This window comes from Perognathus longimembris, chromosome 13 (genome assembly GCF_023159225.1).
Source record: "Perognathus longimembris pacificus isolate PPM17 chromosome 13, ASM2315922v1, whole genome shotgun sequence".
Lineage (NCBI taxonomy): Eukaryota > Metazoa > Chordata > Mammalia > Rodentia > Heteromyidae > Perognathus > Perognathus longimembris.
This window is the reverse complement of record NC_063173.1, coordinates 6,143,496-6,155,711: the sequence shown is the minus strand read 5'-3', so window position 1 is coordinate 6,155,711 and position 12,216 is coordinate 6,143,496. Positions and strand designations below refer to the sequence as shown.

The 12,216-nt window shown below is 41.2% G+C and overlaps 1 long non-coding RNA gene across 1 annotated transcript in view; it reads left to right on the top strand.

Annotated features, from left to right (window-relative positions):
- Window positions 1-123, top strand: part of LOC125362739 — a 33,070-nt gene extending 32,947 nt beyond the window's left edge. The window contains exon 6 of the long non-coding RNA XR_007213079.1: window positions 112-123. This is a non-coding gene — a long non-coding RNA (uncharacterized LOC125362739). The remainder of the gene's footprint in view (window positions 1-111) is intronic.
- Window positions 124-12,216: the final 12,093 nt, after the last annotated feature.

Here is a 12,216-nt window from a genome sequence, read left to right as displayed (position 1 = left end):
GGGGGCTGTGTCCGAGTAAGCCAGTAATCAAATCGTACTGTGGTTTCTAGGATATGAAACCTCTCGTTTTTGAACAAAACATATTCTTCCCTGTTTCCAAGTATTTACAAGAATGAATTCCTTCCAAAAAAAAAAAAAAGCAACTGTCAATACCAATGGTTACATAGTTTAAAAAGTATCCTTCTATGCTTTTTTTCAATGAATGTAAAATGTAGACGACTTTTTAGCTTTTGTTTTATAAAAATGGCATTCACATATATAGTCCCTAACTTCAAAAAATTACTGTCAAGGTGATGTACAGAGGGGTTACAGTTACATACTTAAGGTAGTGAGTGCATTTCTTGTCATACTTGCTACCTCGTCCCTCGTTTTTCTCCTATCTTTCCTCCTCCCAGTCCATAACTTTTTTAAAGTCAAAGATATCATAGCTCTCTTTTCATGTACCTGAATGTTCTTTGATGAACAGCCTTGGTGCTGTGTATAGTTTAACACATTTGTTTTTAACGTTTGTAATGAATAAGGATGGCTGACAAGAATCGCGTTCTTTTGGGGCTAGCTGTAAATGAAGCTCTAAAATTCGTATGTAGTATCCAGTAAATATTTGTTGAAGAATCCAGACCTTCTGATTTCAATTTCACCCTGCTGCATCTCACCAGTTCTAATAGGCCAATGAAACTTTGGGAAGAGTAACTGGGGCAGTAACTGGCTTGAAGGGTTTGAGTTTAGGGATATATTATCACGGAGGGACCCTGGCTGATCAAAAACCAGTTAATAGTTATAAGACTTTAGAATTGTATTTTGCCAGTTCTTTTGATTGTAGAAAAAATATGACTTACTGGCTAACATTTCTTAGTTTTAAGTTTTGCTTTCAAATCTTTAAATAATTTGGCATTTCCTTCCAAATGCAAATTTTTCAAAGGCAAAAGAATAAATAGCAAATGCATAAACAGAAATTTTCCAAAGTATGTTCTCATAACAAATATTTTATAGCATAGACTAATATATTTCCCTCCTAGAAACAGAGAATAGAAAACTCAAACAAATGGAAAACTTTCCAAAGTATGATTTTATAGCAAACTATAGTGTTATTCTCTACTGTTTTCTGGGGAAAATAGACACGTATCGAAAGAAGAGCCTGAAAGAGAGGTTTTCTTTGGGAAATGTGTCTGTTCATCTGTTGATTAAACTGTCTCACACTCTCCCAGAGCTCAGTCTGTTGGGAAAGATAAGCAATTAAACTAACAATGGCTGCACGGTGTAACAAGACTCATGATGGCTTGCTTTCTTAGAGCTGGTGTTCTGGCACTTGAGCCACGCCTCCAGGTTATGTGCCTTTTTAACGGCATCCTATTCTCTTTTTTATTAATGGTATTATCTTTAGTAGTACAAAGGGCTTAGTATTCAACAAATCCGTTTATAAGTACAGTGCCTCTTGATCGATGTCACCTGTCATTCTCCACCATCCCTGCCGCCCAAGCCTCTCCTCAGTTTTCTTAGTTTCATTAGCTATGTGTTGCATATTGTTAGTTCATTATCCCCACCTTCCTGTCTTCATTCCTCCACCCCTCTCCTTTGACCTCCCTCAATACCTTTCAAGTTCCACTTTTCTGGTATTCATTTTGTTGGACTATGAGTTAATTTTCCCAAAGAATTATACCGTTTGAATCCTTGTGAGGTAAAAGTAAAAACGATTCTTATCATTTTTATTTTCTGGTGCTGGCTTTCGTTGAGAGACCCCGTAAATCTGCCTTATTCTAGAACTGTTCTATGTCAGAAAAATAACCTCCACTAATTAAGAGTAAACCTTGTTATTGGATATGTGAGTTAACTTGGGGGATATATATACATATTGCATGAAGAAACCATAACCTAAATAATGGTTCAAAGCATGGACTCTCAAAATATTTTCCCTCTGTCTCCATAGCAACTTCTGAGCATCATTTTAAGAAAGCTACCTAGTTTCTATAAGTTTCTGTCTTCTTATGTGTAAAGCAAGAAATAGCAACTGTCACCTCATAAAGCGCTAGCCTTGAGTACAAAAGCTCCAGGACAGTACTCAGAACCTGAGTTCAAGCACCAAAATTGGCACACACAAAAAGATGGAATAAAATGAGATAATATATTCTCTTAACATGGCACATTTGACCCGACAACTCTACTACTTTCACATACTGGGAGTTGAGTTTCATTGGTTTGGAGTATTTTTGTTCGTTTGCCAATCTTGGGGTTTGAACTCAGGGCCTGGGCACTGTCCTTGAGCTTCTTTTGCTCAAGGCTAGCACTCTACCACTTGAGCCACGGCGCCACTTCCAGGCTTTTCTGTTTAGATGGTACTGAGGGATTGAACCCAGGGCTTCGTGCATGCTAGGCAAGCACTTTACCACTAAGCCACATTCTCAGCCCGAGCTCAGTTTTTGTTCAACTTGCTGGCTCATTGCTGGTGCCTTACCACTTGAGCCATGCTTCCAGTCTAACATTTTTCCTGGTTAATTGAAGATGAAGTCTCTACCACTTTTCTGCCCAGGCTAGCATCAAACCACAATCATCTAGGATTTGGCTCTGTAAGTGGCTAGGATCACAGCCTTCAGTCACTTATTCCAGACTACAACTCAACTTCTAACCATGTCAAACAGATTTACTCAATCATGGGAAATGTAGGGCTGGGATGTAGCTCAGTGGCAAAGTGCTTGCCTAGCAAGTGCAATGTCCTGGTTCGATCCCCAGTTCCAAAAAAATAAAACACACACAAAAAAAAAGGGAAATGTAGTACATAGAACTTTATTCACATAGAACTTTATTCACTTCAATATCATTGCAAGAAGCAACACATAGAAGACAATATAAATATCAATTTATGGAGGACAGTTTATGCTACATCTGTATAACTGAGTAGCATCTTTCAAACTTTTTAGACCCTAAACTATGTTGTACTCAAATTGTTGAAAACCCTAGGGGCCAGGAATGTGGCTTAGTGGTAGAGTGCTTGCCTAGCATGCATGAAACCCTGAGTTTGATTCCTCAGTACCACATAAACAAAAAAGCTGGAAGTAGCAAGTAGTAGAGCCACTAGCCTAAGCAAAAGAAGCTGAGGGACAATGCCCAGGCCCAGAATTCAAGCCCCAGGACTACTACTACTACTACTACTAATAATAATAATAATAATTTAGCATGAGGGACAAGGCAACAAACAGTACAAGAAATGTATCCAATGCCCAATGTATGATACTCTAACCTCTCTGTACATCAGTTTGATAATAAAAATTTGAGAAAAAAAAATAATAATAATTTACACCTCAAGTCTCAGGCTTTGAGTTCATCAAACTCCAGGACTCACAAAAAAAATTATTGAGAATGCTAAATAGCTTTAATTTATATGAATTACATTTGTATATGCTTATAATCTCAGAAATCAGAAAATATATGAACATCTGTTCATTTGAAATAACTGGGCGCTGGTGGCTCACACTTATAATCCTAGCTACTCAGGAGGCTAAGATCTGAGGATCACGATTTGAAGCCAGCCTAGGCAGAAAAGTTTGTAAGACACTCTTCTCCAGTAAACTACATGAAAAAAGCCAGAAGTTGTAGAATGCTAGCTTTGAGCACAAATAGGCTCATGGACAGTGCCCAGGCCCTAAGTTGAAGCCCCATGATCAGCAATAATATAATAGTCATCGTAGTAGTAGTAATAGCCAGGCACAAGTAACTCATTCCTATAATCCTAGCTACTCAGGAGGCAGAGGTCTGAGGGTCACAGTTCAAAGCCAACCCAGTCAGGGATGTCCATGAGTCTCTTATCTCCAATTAACCACTAAAAAGCCAGAAGTGGCACTGTGGCTCAAGTGGTAGAGCACTAGCCTTGAGCAAAAGAAGCTAAGGGACAGTGCCCAGACTCAGAATTCAAGCCCAGGACTACTAATATAACCTAGACTTCAAGTCTTCCTGTCAATTTGAGAACTATTGCATTTTAGTACTGTATCTTTTTCTTTCCTTTTTTTATTGTAAAGATGGTGATGTATAAAGAGGTTACAGTCACATAAGTAATGTAATGAATACATTTCAAACAGTGGTACCCCCTGTATTTTCTCTCACGCTCCCCCCAATCTTTTTTTTAAATTTATTAAACAAAATTTTTTTTGACAAGATGTTGTGCAAAAGGGGTACAGTTACTTAGTAGGGCAGTATGTACATTTCTTGTGATATCTTACACCGTGTTTTTCTTTCCCTTCCCTAGGTCAGGTAGACATATATACAATACACAATGTACCAAGAACATATACAGTAGCCACATGGCCTATGCCAAAGAAAATTCGCCTAGGGCTTTAAATGTAATGTTGACATTAGATAATATGTCGACAGTAGTCTTATATGAACATACATACATAGATTTTGAGCTATTGTGATCCACTGAGAGGTCAATTCTTGACCTTTATGTGTTGAGTAATTGTTTGGTTTTAGTTACATACTGTTGGGTCGCTGACCCAATCCTGTGGGGAATACCATTTGACAAGCAGTTTTTTGTTTCACAGACTTGGTCTCTACTGTCTCTCCGTCTCCCTTTGTTAACAGTCATATATCAGGGAGATCATGCCCCTTTGTTTTCTGTGTTCTAGGCTTGTCTCGCTCAACATTATTTGTTCAAGTTCTGACCATTTCCCTGCAAATAACAATATTTCACCATTCCTAATCGCTGTGTAGTATTCCATTGTGTATCCCCCCCCAATCTTTTTCTTTTTATTTATTTTATTTATTTATTTTTTGCCAGTCCTAGGCCGTGAACTCAGGGCCTGAGCACTGTCCCTGGCTTCTTTTTGCTCAAGGCTAGCATCTGCCACTTGAACCACAGCGCCACTTCTGGCCATTTTCTGTATATGTGGTGCTGGGGAATCGAACCCAGGGCTTCATGTATAGGAGGCAAGCACTCTTGCCACTAGGCTATATTCCCAGCCCCCAATCTTTTTCTTATTTTAAGGAAGTGGAATATTCTTTATATATGCTGTAGATAAATCTCTAAGATTTGTTGTTAAGTGAAAAAAATGCAAAATAAAAGCAAGTTAAAGCATCCTGTAACTGGGAATGTGGCTGAGCGGTAGAGCGCTTGCCTAGAATGCAGGAAGCCCTGGGTTTGATTCCACATAAGTAGAAAAAGCCAGAAGTAGCACTGTGGCTCAAGTGGTAGAGTGCTAGCTTTGAGCAAGAAGAAGCCAGGGACAGTGCTCAGGCCCTGAATTCAAGCCCCACGACTGACGGAAGGAAGGAGGAAGGAAGGAAGGAAGGAAGGAAGGAGGGAAGGAAGGAAGGAAGGAAATACCCCAGGCAATTACACACTATGTAGATAAGCTACCTAGCCCGTGAACTGAAGAAACCTGAAGGTAAATTACAAAATTTCACAAAGCCTAATCAGTATAAACTTAAACAACCACAACAACACACCCAGGTTGATACTAACCATTGTCTTGGAACCATTTTATTTATTTATTTATTTATTTTTTTGCTGCTTAACCACTTTAAACTCCGGGGAGCTTGGAGCACAGGACTCTTCTGTGTCCTCTGCTGGGTGTGTGGGTTGGCGGAGCTCGGCTCGGTGGGGCTGCCGTCAGCTAAGCCTGACTCCAGGCTGCTGATTAACTTCAAGGCTGTTCCTCAGGTTTCCTCATTCTCCTTGGACCCGTGACTACCTGGGGACGTGTTCTTCTCGTTGGCCTTCAGGAGAGTAAGTGGAAACCTGAGCTCTCCCTTGAGGTCTTGGTCTGGGGCTGGGATGTTTATCATTTGGGCCCACAGCTGATTGACTAAAACAACTTTCAATGCCAAACGCATCATTAGATGGGAGGAGTGGCGGTACCTTCTGCCTCCTCCACCGGGAGTTCTATGCTGAGGTTAAGGCTCTAGAATTCTAGGGCAGGAAGTCCAGGAAGCATTAGTCACAATGATTCATCCATCACCTGGCTTCCAGAGAGCTAAAATTTACCTTTTCACAATAATAGCTTTCGAACTGAGCTGGTAATCATAATCTCCTTGGAGTGGTCAATATAGAGACAATGAAGCAAGTCAACCCCATAGAGGAAGACTCTGTACAACTGGCATTTTAAGTCCAATTGGGTAGAGAAGGGATCCACACCGTGTCGGCAACAGGGGTTAGTGGACAAGTTGCGCTGCCGCTTGGTTTCTCAGCATTTCAGCCTGGACCAGCAGGGCAGCCTACGCAGCCTTTGCCCCCACAAACCAAGCCCTCCAGGAGACAGGAAGATCTAGCAGCAGGGATTTTTGCTGCATGTGTAACAGAGCAGGAAATTGAAGTGAGGCTAGATGGCAAAACCAGCATGCTACCAGAAGGGTCTTGTGTTAAACACACGATCTATCTTTCAAAACGTTGGAAACCAATTTGAAACTAAAGATGCACCCATCTGAGACAGCACAACTACCGAGTGAATCAAAATGAGCAAGGCCTTGTTCTCGATGCTGGCAGAAGGAAGAGCATCTGTGTAGTGGGAGCAGGGCATCCAGCCTCTGTGTTATTCAACAATATCTGATAGGCGTCATTAAAAAATTAAAAGAAGTAGGCACTATGACCCAGAATTAAGAGGAAAAAAAAGTCAATAGGTGCAGATGACCCAGATGTTGGATCAGCCTTTAAAGATATTAGTAAACGATTACAAATATATTGAATTCTTTTCCAGAAAAGATAAGCAAAGAAACAGAAAAATAAAGTATTTCAACAGAAAAATGAATGTCTTCTGAGGCGGTAAGACAGACAGACAGAGACAGTGAGAAGAGAGAGGAAGAAGAAGGAGGAGGAGGAGGGAGGAGGAAGGAGGGAGGAGGGAGAAGGGAAAGAGGGAGGGAAAGGAGGAGAGGGAGGGGATGTGAGAGGGAGATAGTTTCTTAAGCTCAGGAGTTTGGGCTGCAAGGTCAACAAAGTGAGGCCCTGTCTCCTGGTGTGTGTGTGTGTGTGTGTGTGTGTGTGTGTGTGTGTGTGTGTGTGTAAAGTATAACAAAGTAATGGAATTTTAGACTTACAAAATAATTCTGTAAGTGGAGGTGTAGTTCAACTGGTAGAGCATCAGCCTTGAGCAGAAAGGCCAAGCAAGAGCATGAGGTCCTGAGTTCAAGCCCTAGTACCAGCACAAATACATACATACATACATACATACATACATACATACATACATACATAGATACACATACACATGCACACATACATACACACACATACACATACATATACACATACACATACATACACACACATACATGCATACACATGCATACACACATACATACACACATACACATACATACACACATACACATACATACACATACATGCATACACATACATACACACATACATGTACACATGCACACATACACATACATGCATACACACATGCATACACATACATACACACATACACATACATACACACATACACATACATACACACATACACATACATACACATACATGCATACACATACATACACACATACATGTACACATGCACATACACATACATGCATACACACATGCATACACATACATACACACATACACATACATACACACATACACATACATACACACATACACATACATACACATACGTGCATACACATACATACACACATACATGTACACATGCACACATACACATACATGCATACACACATGCATACACATACATACACACATACACATACATACACATACATGCATACACATACATACACACACATACATATACACATACACACATACACATACATGCATACACACATGCATACACATACATACACACATACACATACATACACACATACACACATACACATACACACATACATATACATACATATACACACATACATACACATACACACATACATACACACATACATACATACACATACATACATACATGGTTTTTAAAAATCCTGTTTATAAATAGTATCACCACATTTTAAAGAACATCAAAACTTGGAAAGGTTTTTGCTTATCAAATCAAGCACTTTTGTATTCCAGCTCAGGATTCAAAGAAAAAGAAGTTAAAAAAAAAAAAAGGGGGGTGCTGGGGATATAGCCTAGTGGCAAGAGTGCCTGCCTCAGATACACGAGGCCCTAGGTTCGATTCCCCAGCACCACATATACAGAAAACGGCCAGAAGCGGCGCTGTGGCTCAAGTGGCAGAGTGCTAGCCTTGAGCGGGAAGAAGCCAGGGACAGTGCTCAGGCCCTGAGTTCAAGGCCCAGGACTGGCAAAAAAAAGTACTATAGCTGTAATCCCTAGCTATTCAGGAGGCTAAAATCAGGAGAATCAGAAAAAATGTTTATGTGACCCCCCCCCCGACCTCCACAGAAAAAGTTGGACATCCCAGCTCTCGTAGGTAGGAAAGAAAAACGAATTTCAGTCCAGGGTGATCATAGCAAAAAAATGAAACCCCAAATAACCAGAGCCAAAAGCACCGAAGGTCAAGTACCTGGTGCAGCGATCATAAAGTCCTCAGTTCAAATCCCAGTACAACTAACACAAAAACAGAAAAATAGAGTGTGAATTTTTTTTTTTTTTGCCAGTCCTGGGGCTTGAACTCAGGGCCTGGGCACTGTCCCTGAGCTTCATTTGCTCAAGGTTAGCACTTGAGCCACAGCACCAATTCCGACTTTTTCTGTGTATGTGGTACTAAGGAATCAAAACCAGGGCTTCATACATGTTAGGCAAGCACTTTACCACTAAGCCACATTCCCAACCCAAGTGTACTGAATTTTTTTTTTTTTTGCACACATCGCTCTCATTGTTTATGGAAAGAAATTTCCTTAAAATCAGTGGCAGTATAACAATGTCATTAAGTTCAAACATACACAGTGAAATGAAAACATGCCGATGGAGCCATTTAACCAGAGCTAAATCAGGGGCTTTCGACGAGAACCGTCCCAGTAGAGACAGAATTGGCACCTGTGCTGCAATGACAGCTATTGTACTGAATTTTTAAATGGATTTAAAAGTTGAAGAAATTCAAGTAAATAAATCAGATATGGTCTGATGAAGACTTGTTTATTTAAGCAAAGTTGATTAAACAGATAATTTTCAATATGTTCTAGGATATAACGAGACAGTTATTTTAACAGAAAGTCATAATGAAAATGTCTCCCATTGTCATGTTAATATGTTGACTATTAGAACTCATAAAGTCTATTCTACGTATAAAAGACACTCTTGGTTTAAAAAACTCACATAAACAAAGCCCTTTATTGAACTAGGTTAGGTAAGAAAACATAAAGGTGTCTTTGATTCTTTGAAAGGGAAATCTCTATCTCTTGTTTAAATACAAACTCTTTTTATTTAAGCATTCTTTTTTTTTTTTTTGGCCAGTCCTGGGCCTTGGACTCAGGGCCTGAGCACTGTCCCTGGCTTCTTCCCGCTCAAGGCTAGCACTCTACCACTTGAGCCACAGCGCCGCTTCTGGCGGTTTTCTGTATATGCGGTGCTGGGGAATCGAACCTAGGGCCTCGTGTATCCGAGGCAGGCACTCTTGCCACTAGGCTATATCCCCAGCCCTATTTAAGCATTCTTGGAGTTCCCTCAGAACTCAGAAGCTAAGCAGTGAGAGTTCCTACTTTCTGTACTCTGCAGCCAGATCTGTGGTTCAAAACATGAGCTGTCGGGCTGGGAATATGGCCTAGTGGTAAAGTTCTCGTCTCCTATACCTGAAGCCCTGGGTTCGATTCCTCAGCACCTCATATATAGAAAAAGCCAGAAGTGGCGCTGTGGCTCAAGTGGCAGAGTGCTAGCCTTGAGCAAAAAGAAGACAGGGACAGTGCTCAGGCCCTGAGTTCAAGCCCCAGGACTTGCAACAAAAACAAAAACAAAACAAAACATGAGCTGGCTCACTAAGGGCTCTTGCCTGTAATCCTAGCTACTGGGGAGAGAGAGATCTGAGGGTTGTGATGAAGTCTATGAGACTCTTCTATTAACCACCAGAAAGTTGGAAGTAGAAGAATGGCTCAAGTGGTAATGCCTTGAGAGAAAAAGTTAAAGGACAGGGCCCAGGACTTGAGTTCCAGTCCCAATCCAGCACACACACACACACACACACACACACACACACACACACACACACACACACACCCCTGCTGTAAAAAGATTAAATTCTTCTATGGCTTCCCATTACCTTCAGGAGCAAATCCCAAGTCCTGCGGGGGCTACTTTGGCCTCTGCCTCCCCTTTAGCCCTCAGTACTGCAGTCTTCCTTATTATCTGCATTCCAGCTGCATATGCCTTTTAGCCGCACCAACGCTCCATGCTGCCTCCTCTCTCAGGAATTTAGCAATGCCATTCCCTCAGCTTGGAAGGCTTTCCCTGACATTCTCTCCCCTTAACGTCTCTTTCCCGACCCTCCAGTGGCGGTTAGGAACCCCTTGTTTTGCCTTTGAAAAAGCTGAACGGAAATCACATCTCATCTAAAGTATATCTAGGTCGTTAATAGTGTGTGTGTGTGTGTGTATGCGCACGTGTGCACATGAGCGCCAACCCTGAGGCTTGAACTCAGGGCCTGCATGACGTCCTTGAGATTTTCCATTCAAGGCTAGTGCTCTGCCCCTTGAGTCACAGCTCCACTTGCGGCTTTTTGGAAGCTCATTGGAGGGAAGAGTCTCCTGACCAGGCTAGCCCCTAAGCTTCTCTTCAGATCTCAGCCTCCTGAGTAGCTAAAATTATGGGCATGAGCCAGGGGCCTTGGCTGGTTTTATGATATTTTATATGACAAACAATGAGTCAATTAACACATTTGTACGTTAATTTATGACAACAGATGCTGTGCTGCCCAATGATGGTCCCGAGGTGCTTCTCATGTTCTTAAACAGTTTGATCTCTTTAAGCACCTGTGACTCTGCCTTAAGCTTTCTCCGGGGAGACAAAAGCTTGATCCGTGTATGGGCAGGGCTTTAACAGCCCGTCTCCAGAAGCTGAGAAAGACTACCTCGGCTTCCTTGGAAATACATCAGTGAAGCGAATTTTGCACAGTTTCCTGGGCAGCGTGAAACTCCATTTCCCCATGGCAGTTAATTCATTTCCTCCTTCAGAGGTACAAAAGTTTTCATCTAGATGCTTTTTATTTTTTTTTAAAGTGTCAGTCCTGAGGCTGGAACTCAGAACCTCAGTGCTTTCCCTGAACTTTTTCCCTCAAGGCTAATGCTCTATCACTTGAGCCACAGTGCCACTCTGGTATTTTTGGTAAGAAACTGGAGATAAGAGTCTCAAGAGGGGGCTGGGAATATGGCCTAGTGGTAGAGTGCTTGCCTCATATGCATGAAGCCCTGGGTTTGATTCCTCAACACCACATATATAGAAAAAGCCAGAAGTGGTGCTGTGGCTCAAGTGGTAGAGTGCTAGCCTTGAGCAAAAAGAAGCCAGGGACAGTGCTCAGGCCCTGAGTTCAAGGCCCAGGACTGGCAAAACAAAACAAAACAAAGAGTCTCAAGGGCTTTAATGCCCAGGCTGGCTACAAACTGTGCTGCTCAGATCTCAGCCTCCTGAATAGCTAGGATTTGGGGTGTGAGCCATCAGTGCCCAGCTTTGATCTAGATAACTTAAGACGACCTAAATTTCAAATGCTCAAAACCTTTGGAACTGCTTTTTGTAAACTGTTACGTTTATATGTAAATACATCTATCGATTCGTTCACTCAGTCCTCATAGCTTTTTATTGAATCCCTATGATCATATTAGCAACGATTTCAGTATTAAACAAGACAGATAGGATCCTTGTCCTGAGCACACAACCTTGAAAACTACATAAAGTACCCATGTGATTTAATATGTATGCTTTTTAAGATTAGCCAGATGAATCAATTCACAAATTAAAAAAAATCATATTTCAGGCCAGATGTGGTTGAACATCTGTAACCCGGGTGACCGAGAGTCTTAGACAAGGGGCTGTGGTCTGAGGCTAGCCCAGGCAAAAAGTACCAGATCCTACTTTTAAAATAAAGTAACAAGGCAGATATAGCTCAAATGCTAGAATGAAAACGGGATGCCCTGAGTTCAAATGTTAGTACTGTCTAAAATATAAAATTGGTTTCCAGAGGTTGTGCCAGCGTTTTCATTTAAAAAAAAAAATATATTATTTTAGGAAAAAGTACTGAGATTCAAAGTCTACCACTAACCAAGTCTGCCACTAACAAATGCCTTTACCAAAATAGAGTGCAATCCCTCAACTGA